Source organism: Canis lupus, chromosome 6 (assembly GCF_003254725.2).
Source record: "Canis lupus dingo isolate Sandy chromosome 6, ASM325472v2, whole genome shotgun sequence".
Lineage (NCBI taxonomy): Eukaryota > Metazoa > Chordata > Mammalia > Carnivora > Canidae > Canis > Canis lupus.
The window spans coordinates 27,172,869-27,184,443 of NC_064248.1; the positions used below are offsets into that span (position 1 = coordinate 27,172,869).

At 43.0% G+C, this 11,575-nt stretch overlaps 1 long non-coding RNA gene across 1 annotated transcript; it reads left to right on the top strand.

Moving 5' to 3' along the window:
* The first annotated feature begins 517 nt into the window (after positions 1-517).
* Positions 518-6,898, top strand: LOC112679073 (uncharacterized). Its single transcript, XR_003148095.3, has 3 exons — positions 518-1,053; positions 1,970-2,122; positions 6,666-6,898. It is a non-coding gene; the product is annotated as an uncharacterized LOC112679073 (long non-coding RNA).
* The last annotated feature ends 4,677 nt before the right edge of the window (positions 6,899-11,575 follow it).

Here is an 11,575-nt window from a genome sequence, read left to right on the forward strand (position 1 = left end):
GCCTGGGTCCCAGCTCTATGGTCCTGAACATACTCTGGGCTAAGGATGTCACATTTTCACTGAATGAAGGAAGGAGGGAACAGATAGATGAAATCCAGCTCTGGAAAGCCTTACAACCTGAATTACCTTTGTTCAAGCATTCCATGTACCTGAGATGTCCTTCACTCAACTAATCTCCGCATGTTTAAATTCTAATATTCTTTAAAGGTCTTAGGACAAATGCCACGTACACCATAAAGACTCCTTGGTTTCTGAGCTAGCAACAACCTCTTCTAATTCTTATAGTCCTTTATCAGGATTTCTCATACCATTCTACCCAGATTTAGTGACACTTGTGAACATTTTTCTTTTTGAGAGACAGAACATGTGTGTGCATATAGGGTGGGGAGCAAGGGGCATAGGGAGAGAGGGAGAGGGCATGTCAATAGACTCCATGCCCAGCACAGAGTCCAACACAGGGCTTGATCTCACAATGCTGAGGTCATGACCTAAGCTAAAATCAAGAGCTGGACACTTAACCAACTGAGCCAACCAGGGGCTCCAGTACGGACATATTTTATACACCTCCCGCATTAATTGATACACTCTGTGATGACACAGCCTCTGTGTCTCCCCTATTGTTGGTTCTCTCCTAGCCACCATCACACTGTAGATAACAAATAGAGGGTGGGCAGATGGATAAATGCAGGATTAGTGGCGTGGAGATGTTGGTCTAGTGTTCATTCCCCTATGACTGGACTTGGCAAATTGAAGCAGAGCAGAAGGGGAAGTGGTAAAGACAAGTTCCTGGATCTTATTCAGAGCTCAGATATTCCCATCACTGCCATCTTTTATGGGTCGTGTTTTCACTCAGCCTATCAGGAAATGTATGTGATTTCCTGTAAGGATCTGAATGAACTTAAGGTGTCAGAAGAAACATGGGACTGTCATCTGGAGGAATGTCACTGGTGAAATTCTTTCTGGAAACCCATCCTTCCAGGAGAGAGATACATGACATCCATACTCTTTCTCACCGAAACACATCTCTGAAGAGAGAGGAGTGGATGGTCTCAGGTGAGGGGATGGTTGTTCTTGCTCTATAACTTGGGGCCTCCCAGACACACTGCTTCTCTCCTGTCTAGGCTGGATCTTGGCAGTTCCTGCAGCAATGAGGGGAGTTATTTTGGGGAGGCAGTTGATATGTGGCTAGTCCTCCTACAGATCAGCAATAGCTGCTTGAAATGTTAAATGTCTCCCAGATGGAGATACTTAGCATTTGTAGGAGGAATAATTTGGAGGAGAAAAAAAATGCATTTGTCTTTTTGGCATCCTGTGGATTCCGCTAGAGAAGAAAGAGAACACTGTGATTCCTGCCATCCACATGTCAGTATTTTCTTGGAATTTTGCACGTCTCCATGACTGTGCTACTTCTTCTTCTAGGGGTATCAAGTTTTGGATGTGCCAGAGCTCAAGGGAAAGGTGTACAGAACTGAGTCTCAGAGGTCAGACAGTTGCCAAATTTAAGCCTCTTGTCCACCAGGGGCAAAGACGCTAATTGTGTGGACCAGATGGTTTTATCTTTGGGTGTGATCTCTTATGTACAGGGAAGGTTGCCCATTTAGGGTGGACTGGTCTAGAACACCAGGAGTTAGGATGCATGAGTTCTGGCCTTGCGTCTGCCACTAACTTTGTTTGTGGCCATGGGCAAACCACCTTATCTCATAAAGCCTTGTTTTTCCCACCTGTGAGATAAAGGGGTTTGGTTAAAAAATCTTTAAATCCCCCCTCTAAATGAAGAACAATGCTATACTCTGCTACGACAGAGAGACACTGAGTTACATTATTGTAGGGAAACATGGACTAGTCCTTCAACTAGGAAGGGAAGCTTCATTGAATTGCCCATCACACCCACTACTCATGGAAGAGATAAAGTGCATCACTCACAGGCTGAATCGGCATCCCTTTCTTTCTTCTTTTCCAAACACCATAGCATTTCCGGGGCTCATCAAAAAAGCTCCCTAGTAAGTCATACCTTTGAGTAAGCACCTGCTTTGGCACTTGACTGAATAAAAACAGATGGAAAGCTGAGCAATAGCCCTGAAGACCTGCAACTGAGTCGCAAATGTGCTCCCATGACATTGAGGTATGTGAAGACAAGTGTACCTTATTTACCTTCTATGACTAGTCTCACATCTTTTAGGAATTCCCATCTCCTGGTGAATCAGTAGGTAAATGGGAGCAAGGGGCTCAACTTAGTCCAATACAGTTAAGCTTGGTCCCATTCAGGAATGTAAACAATTTTCATAGGAAACTCATGTGTCTTGTTTGTTTGTTCGTTTGATAATGTGGTCTTCCCAATTTCCTTCCTCTTCTCCTGATCATTCCTGAGAGATTCTGGCACTGGAGAGAGAAGAAGGTGACCTTGGGTGCTTCTGTACGTCTGGCTCCCCTGCTCTCTGCAGCAATGCATTGTGTCCAGCTGGTCACTGGTCACTGATCAGAATCTGATAGAGAATTCTGGGGCTGTTGGATTCAGAGACTTTCTTCTCATTTTTTTCAGGACCCAGATTCTGACTTGACACCACATTGGGCTGGTTATACTTGATTTCAATGTGGTCCCAGCTCCAGGAATCCTGTACAGTGGCCCCGAGTAGCATGGCCATTTCCACATAATGGATTCTTATCTACCCTCTTCCTCTTTCATTCAGGACACACAGGAAATATTATTGGTCCATTCTATGACATGGGACTCTAGTGTCACTCGGAATGCTGACTCAGTCTCTGTCTATGTGTCTCTCTCTCTTCCTTCCAGTCTTGTTACACTGCTCTATCACCTTGACATGGAAGCCCCATATTAATATAGGGGCCCAACCCATCTCCAGGCTTGGTCCTGAAACATATGGGCAGGATCCATGAGTCTCTCAAGATCCTTTTACTTAGCTTAAGCCATTCTGAGCCAGAAAAAAAGGTGAGGAGAGTGGAGGGATTTCTACTTTTTACATCTTATGAGAATTTCACTTATATTTTATCCTGCTCTTTTTTGAGGGATAAAAGTTTTTTTTTTTTTCTCTTGTTTTCCCCTGGGGCTCTAATGGTCAATGGCATTCTGGGAACATGATTCTTGTGGTAGAAGATGAAAACAAATAATATTTTTAAATACTATTTCCAGGATACCTGGGTGGCTCAGTGATGCTCAGAGCATCTGCCTTCGGCTCAGGGCGTGATCCTGGGATTGAGTCCCACTATGGGCTCCCCGTGGGGAGCCTGCTTACCCTCTGCCTATAACTCTGCCACTCTCTGTGTGTCTCTCATGAATAAATAAATAAAATCCTTTAAAAATATTATTCCCATTACCAAATTAGTTCTCCATTTGGTGAAACAGATTTTCTTGATTTGGGGGTGACTCACGTCCCCTCTATGAGCCTTACAAGCATAAAATGAGGTGGTTAGAACTTATGTCCACTAAAAGCCTTTCCAGTTCTTATGTCCTGGTCTCATTCCAGTTATGAGGTGCTGTGGGAGGCTCCCAACAATCTGGAAAGCCAGTCATTCCATTCATAAACCATGTTAGGGTACTATTTAATTTCTTTGGCCTCTCAGCTATGAAAGTTAGCTTAACAACCTTTGGCCTAGCTAAACTCCACCATGAGTTGTACGCAACTTAGTGTTACCATTATTTGGGAGAAAATAAAGAGGAGGAGGAGAGAAACAAGATGGTATCCAACAGGAACAATTAAGCTCCCTTCTCACCGGCAGAAGCCTGAAGCTGGTGAAAATGGACAGGATCACAGACACATCGACACAGAGGTCCTGGTACACTCTATTGCAATGATGTAAGGGGGGATTAAGTCAGGCAGAACAGAGAAGTTTCACAATTAATTTTAAGATTTTGAAAGATTTTGAAAGCTGAAAGACTTGAAGCTATGATAGACACACACATACACAAGATCCATTCAGAAAAGTTGAGTTGAGCGGCAGTGGCTAGGGAGTGATGGTTGTTCTTCAGGTTGAGACTGTGTCAGTTATTCTAATGTGTGTGTGTAGTCTCTGTGCTTTACACACATACATTGTCCAGGATTGCTTTTTTAATAATAACAAAAAGATTGTGGTAAGTGTGAATGTCACATTTCAGCTATTCTAAGTGAGGATGGGAAGGGGACCATACTGCTCAGAAAAATGAAAAAAACAAAAACAAAAACAAAAACATCTCATGGGAGAATGTACTGTTGAGTTACAATGCTCCATTCTCTTGCCCAACCGGAAATATTTATTAAGGCTGCTGTGTGCTAGGTAATCTGCCAGGTGACGAGGGATGGTACTACACAAGCCAGGTGCAGTTCCTCACCTTGCAAACGTTATAATCAGGTAAGGAAGTCAGAAAAAATAAGCGAACAATTCCATTTCAGCACAGTTGGTGCTAACACAGAGAAGTAGAGGGGGCTTCCATAGAAGCCAAAAGCTAAACACCTAACCTATCCCTTGGTTGGGGAGGTGGGCTGTCAGAGAAGGCCTCGAGAGGATGTGGACTTTGAGGAACAGAACTTCTAGTGTTCCAAACTGGCCTGGGGGAGGGTGCTTTCCACTAAAAAGAGACAAAGGAAGCCTCTGATCCTCCAATTCCTCAGTATCAGTCCCAACTACATTTGAGTTGTCCAATCTTTTCCCCTCCTAATCTGTTTATAAACACATAGGTGATACTTAGAGCAGCCCTGCACTGCTGCCTTTAATGGCAGAGTAGAAAATAAGCTTGGCATTTCTCGGGGCAACCCAAACTATGAAAATTCCTGCTGACACTTGAAACAGCAAAACTTATAAAGATTTGGATTTCTGGCATCAAGCCCATTTTATTTATTTTTTTTTTAAAGGGAAGGAGATTAAAAAAAAAAAAGGAAAAACCCACTACAAGAATGCCTTAAAATTCCCTGGTTCCCAGTGCAGTCAGACATCAATAATGTATTTTAAGGCTGCGGATTTCTCATTCTTTGCTGTCTTCGGGTGGTCCTCCGGGGGCCACCATATTGAGTTGCAGCAATAAGCATTGTGGCCACAACGGGGATCATGCCTGGAATCATGCAGTGAGTAGCCCACGGCCCCCAGTCTCATTGCCTTAATGAGGGACTCCAAGAGTTTATTGCACACCCGACTCACTCTAACCAACCTTATAGGAGGCTCATAAGGGGAATATTATCTGTCAGAGGCTGGTTTTAACTGATTTTTACATGGCAAGCAAGGAATCACTCATAAGAAATAGGAACATCCTGAGGTTTTAAGGCAGATACTTGACTTTGGATCTGGCTCTCTGATTTACTTGGGCAGGTCACCTTCCCTTCTGAGCCTCAGTTTATTCTCCTGTTCAGTGGGAGCATTTCTTCCCTATAATATGATTATCTCAAAATTAAACTTTATATTTGCCAAATGCACACATTTAAAAAAAAAATCAGAGAGTAGTAAAAGTCTTATGAAAATCAGCAATTTCAACCTTCCTCACTCCTGAATCCTGCTTCTTGGGTCAGCCACTCTCTACTGCCTGAGCCGGTTCTTCTAATATTTACCTCCACATATTTATATGCTGTAGATTTCTCTGTTCTCATGTTTCTTGCATATTTGTGTCTTTCTCTTTGAAACTGAGCATTTCCTGTACCCAGGGGTGGTCAAATTGAAGAGCAGGACTCTAGGAAGCCCTCTGGGAATTCCATGCACACAGGGTCAGGGTGTTGGTGGATGGACTTCTTTGTAGGGTGAGGAGGCAGTCAGTCTATTCATTTGAGAACCACAATATTTCAGTATCTTGATGTCTTTTCTCATGGATCTGTCAGCTTCTCTAGATAAAAATTATCTGAGCATTGGGTGAGAAGGAAGAAGAGGAAGCTCAGGGGCCCCAGTGTTTATCTACTTCTTTCTCCAACTGGCTGCTATCCCTCTTGATCCCAGGAGCCCTGGGCTTTTCTCATTTATTAATACAGAACTCCACTTCCAGTTTTTTTAGGAGGCAAGGTGGTTGTCTGTGTCAGGGAAGGAGCAGGGGACCTGGAGAGTCAAAGCTCCATACAGTTTCTAAGTCCCAACTCATTCCTTCCTTTTCAAAATCCCCGCTTTGCTACTATCTCTTCTCTGCAATGTCACTCATCACCTCTTCTGCTTTCCACTTTCCAGAATCCATCTCAGGCTGTCCTGGTCTGCTCTCCTGTTCTGGGCTTTTTGTCTTTGTAAGATAATATCTTCTAACCGCCCTCACTCCTTCCCTTCCTTCCTTTCTTGCTATCTCTCCAATGGGGTTTAAGGAAGGAAAAGAGATACATTTTTGTGGCAAATTTGCTTTTTTCCCCTTCCTTTATAAACAGGAGTGCTGTTGGAAGACCTACCTGAGGTAAATGGTTGATGTAGAGTGTTCTGCTCAATACCTGTCATATATTTAAGTGCTCAAAAAAATAACTGCACCATGCCTTTCATCTTCCCTGAGAACATTCTCTGACATCCTCAAAGGAAAGGGTCTTTGGCATGGGAGCTGTAAGATTTTTAGGAGTTTCTTGGAATCCATAGTGCCTCTACAGGGAGGGTGAGGAATCTCTGAAATGCTCAGTTTCTCCAGGTCAATTAGCTCCATTAACTTAATTAATCCTCAAGACAGCTTCATTAAGCAGGTATGATTATCATTCCCATTTTATGCCCATTGTCTTAATATCCAGGCACTGTAACAAGGGCCTAGAGGAGTCTGTCGTTTGGGAGGAAGGGAAGAAAGAAGAGACACATCCCTTGATCCTCTGCTGGTGACCAGACATCAGAAAAATACATCCACTCTGCCCTGTGAAAGCCTTTCCGAGGTCCAGACAGACACAACTGGGCACTAATTAAAGCAGTGAAAGCATATTTTATTTTCTATTTTATTCGGTAACTACTGACAGCAGGGGGAAAGTGGGACTCCATTTCATTCGTGCAGACACGATTTGGGCGCTTTAAAAAGGAAGAGGGAGCAGGGAAGAGAGTGGAGTCTCCGTTGAGTCAGAGAAGAGAAAATTCACAATGGGCTGGTCAGGGTAAGACGCGATTAGGCCACCTGTGTCTGCTAGCTGGCAGGCATCGAAGTCAGGATTCTCTCCTCCTACAGACATTGGGAGACAGAGGGCTTTATCCTTCTGAGCAGTACCTTTAAAAAGAAAGGCTCACAGGTCCTTATGAAAAGCACTTGCATTTTAAGAGATACATATCCACAATTATGAGACCTTTTTAGTAGATGGTCTAAGAAAAAAAGGTCAGGGGCCTACATCAGGTGTTGGCTAGAACAAACATGAAATCTCCCTGCAGCACTGAGCTTTCGCAGGCAGGCACTTTAATAGGGGGCTGAGGTCACCCTCAGGACATGGCCTTCTGCTTTTCGAAGCCACGTTTGGACAGAGCTATTATCTGCAGTTCTCTCCACCAGCTCCCACAAAGGCCAAGAATAATCGCCCTAGCACGATAACATGCATACACACGTGCACACACACACACCCCTGCACTCACCATGGAGAGTGAGAACTAATAAGCGAAATGATGGTCCCTGGGTATGCTGGTTCCTGAGCTCCCCTGCAGAGCTCCCAATCAATGCAAGGTTGCCTGTCTGCAGCTCTCTCTCCACTGAGTTACTCAGATTACAAATGAAAACCAGCCCCCAGAGAGTGCAGCACTCCTGGAGCATAGAAGGAAAGCATAATTCTTGCTTACACTCCGCTTTGTGATCAGTTTCTCCCCTGGTAGCTACTCTTGTAACTTCTTTTTAGGGCTGCCAATTTTATAAACACACACACACAATCCCACAGTCTAAAACTTCTACAGATCAAGTCTTTCTCATCCCTCCATGGTGTCCCCTCCCAGATTAAGTGCAGGATATTCTTTTTCTGTAGCTGTTTCAAATGGAGCAGCTCTTTTTATAGTTTAAAAAAATACATTGAATAAATAGTTATAACAATAACTACTATTATTGTTATAATCTCCAGTTCCTGTGTCTTTTTTTTTCAGTTCCTGTGTCTAAACATCCAAACACTGTGTCAGATATTATGCTAGACACCATGTAGACATTACTTCTAAGCCTCCTCCCAAACCACACCACTCATGTATGTATATCATTTCCTGATAAGTAAGGAAACAGGGCTCAGAGAGAGTAAACAATGTACTCAAGGTCACACAGCCAGCCTAAAGGGACTCAATCTCAGATATATCTGCCCAAAGAGCTCAGGTTCTCCCATTACGGTGAGGATATGATGGGAGCATATTATAGCATAAGAAGAGCTGGCTTTTTGATTGGACGTCATCACCATCAACAGGGATTCAAACTACATCGGATTAAAAATCCAGAGGATCCTCCACCGGCCCAAGAAATGCTATCATCTGGAACTCTCAGGTTTACCTGATAAGACAGATAGACAGAAGGAATGACGCCAACCTATCTCCAAAGATCATTGTGTGCATAAGCCCTTGGTATCGTAGCATAACTTCAGAGCATCTGGTAGGTAAGTAGAATTCTGAATGGTTTAATAAAATGCCCTTCCTCTGCCATCCCTCAAAGAAGGACCCTCAAAGGAGAAATCTCCTCTACAACACCCCTGACAGATGGTCACCCTGTTGATACTTCAATGTCTTTAGTCTAAAATGCTGACAGTCCCAGAAGATTGTTCTGTCATCTTTTATGAGCTCTAGCAATTTAAAATTTTTTTTCTAATAAATGAAAGTCTGCCTTTTTCTTCCTTAAACTTGTTAGTAATAGTAAAATAATAACAGCGGCGATTTACTGACAACTTACCTCGTGCCTAAGTGCTTTATGTGTTATCTGAGTTAATCTTCAAACCAACTCTTGAATGTAAGTATAATTATCCTCTTTTTAGGAGTCGAGGAAACAGACTTGGAATAGTAGAATGCTCTGTCTGGAATCACACGGATAAAAAGTAGCACAGCTGGGATGAACACCTGGCTCTATCAAAGCCTATGCTCTTGACCACCATGCCAAGAGGATAGAACAAACATAGTCCTTTCCTCCGCCTACTGCCCTTCTGATTTCCTAAGAAAGAGCTTGTGTGTTCTTTTTTCCCACCTCCCTCCCCTCCTGGCTCTTTCAACTGTTCACTTTCTGAAAAGATTGGCAATGGAAATAATTTGAGGTCCACATGCTAAGATGCAGAGCAAGAGTGGAAAAGCCAGGCTTATTTTTGTAGCATCCTAGTGTTTACTTGAGATGGCAAATGGAGAATATCTGGACAGTCCATCTGGTCCCATCTGGAGAAATAACATTTTGCTTGGAGAGCCCTGGGTTCTTTGGATGCTGGGGAGTAGAACAGTGCTGTGGCTACATCCCAGCTTCTCATCCTATGAATCTCAAGGGCAGGTGAAAGGTAAGTCGTCATGCTCTAGTGTGGCTTGCCAGAGCTGGATGATGGGGGTTCTGATGAGGGTGAGATAAAGGAGGCAAAATGGAGGCTTCACTAGGGCAGTTGGCAATAAGTAGGTCCCAACAGGTTTTCAAAAAAACCAGACTGCTGAATTAAGAGTAAGGGCTGCCTCTCCAACACCACACTGGCGACAATGGCTTCTTCTCAGTCCCTTGTACTCAGCAAACTTCCTCCCACCACATGACTTTGAACATGCTATTCCTTCACCTGGAAATGCTTTTCCTTCTCTTTGCCCCAGTAACTTCCATTAGTCCTTCAAACTGAAGCTCCAGTGGTCCCTGGATTTTCAGACCAGCTGAAAACTACATTTTAAGTTTTCCTAGTATGAAATACCTCTTCTTCCTGTGCTAATTACGTTTGTAAATTTACATTTATTTCTGTTTAATTAACATTTATCTTCTTTGTTAGGCATAAGCTCTGTAAGAATAAGCCAGATCTCCTTGTTTTCCACCATTGTTTTCTGATCTCTAGCAAAGGCTCTAGAATAGAGCAAGGACTCACAAAATGATTTTTGAATTGGAAGACAAGTGAATTAATAGGAGTAGAGGAAAAAAGCAAGTCAATGAGTGTGGCTGCCAGAGAAGCTAGGATGAGCATCAGAGATAGTTAAAATCACAGACACTTTTCATGGGGCTGTCACATATGATCATTTTATGCAACTGGGACCCCCTGGCTTTTGCACAGTGCACAACCCAGACAACTGTATTTGGTGGTTCTGCAAATGGTCCAAAGGGATTCCAAATGGTCCAAAGCTCTTTGCATGGATGTACCAGATCTATTTAAGAGTCAATGGTGTAGAATAGACACATTTTATCATTTGCTATCCTTTAAAGAAGTTCTTCTCCAATTAATATACTGGTTCTCACTGGCTTAGGTAGCTCTATAAACCCCACTTCCAATGCTAAGAAAGAACTGTGATATGAGCAAGGAGTAACTTCCACAAAAACCAAGCTGTCTTCACAGATTATGTTGATGAATCCACCTCAGAGATGATCAGCTTTATTTATGCCTGCCTTCCACCATGCTGCTTGGTTTCTGGATCCATCATCCTCATAGCTCAAATAAAAAGCCAATTGCTTTCCCTCTGGGAAATTCACATCTCTTATAAGGGTGATAAATATCTCCAAGTTTTCCATCCATATGAGACACTGTCAGAGTTCTCCTTCATGGGCCCAGTCTACGCCCCATTGACCTTGCAGATTCCTGATGCATAATGCAGGGAGGAAGGGAGCCTGGCTCTCTCTCCTTAAGCTCAGATTCATTAAAAGGCCTCAAAATAAAACTCCTAGATCAGCTCAGGAAATGAGAACCAGGCTCTCTTGGTTCTCCCCAAACCCCACCCCTACTATCAGACATACACTAGTGATCTGAAAACCAGGCAACATGCTCCTCTAAGTGGTAGACCTTATAAGACATGCCTCAGTAAATTCATGCAATTCATTTGGGAACACTCTCAGCCTTAAATAATAGAATGGCCAATTAACAAATAGGTTCCTCTTTTCATATAACAAGAAGGCTGCTGACTTGGTTCAATGATCTCATGGTCTCAAGACAAGCATCTCTGCAGCTCTCTTAGCTTCCCTTCATGGTCTGCTCTGCTCCCAGGCCTCATATCCACAACAAAAGTAACATCAAGCAGGAAACGTGTGTGTGTGTGTGTGTGTGTGTGTGTGTGTGCGCGCGTGTGCATGTGTATGTGTAATAATAGTTGTAGTAGCAGTAAAAGTAATGAGTAAAGGGCTATCTGCCTTTTATCAAGAAAGCAGAAACTTTCCTGGAAGCTCCACCCAGCAAACTGGTCTTGATCTCCTTGGTCTTATCTGTGTCACATGGCTACTTCTAGCTTCAAGGGAATCTGCAAAATCCAGAATTTTAGCTGGGTACGTGTCTACCCTCCAAAAAAATTGGGAGTTCTTTTAATAAGGAAGCAGAGTAAATCAATGTCAGGTAATTATCTCTCTGAATTGCCAGTGCAAAGTAGTTTAGCTAACCTGAATTATAGTCCTCTCCAACCATCTCAGCACTTGACAAGGACTTCTTCCTATCAAAAAAAAAAAAAAAGGCTCCCATAGTCTCCTTGGGAATTTTTCAAATAATACAATTGTAGAGGATAGCTGAGATATGCGCAAATTGTTATTCAAGGCTTTTACTCTCTGACTTTTCTATAGAAATGGATA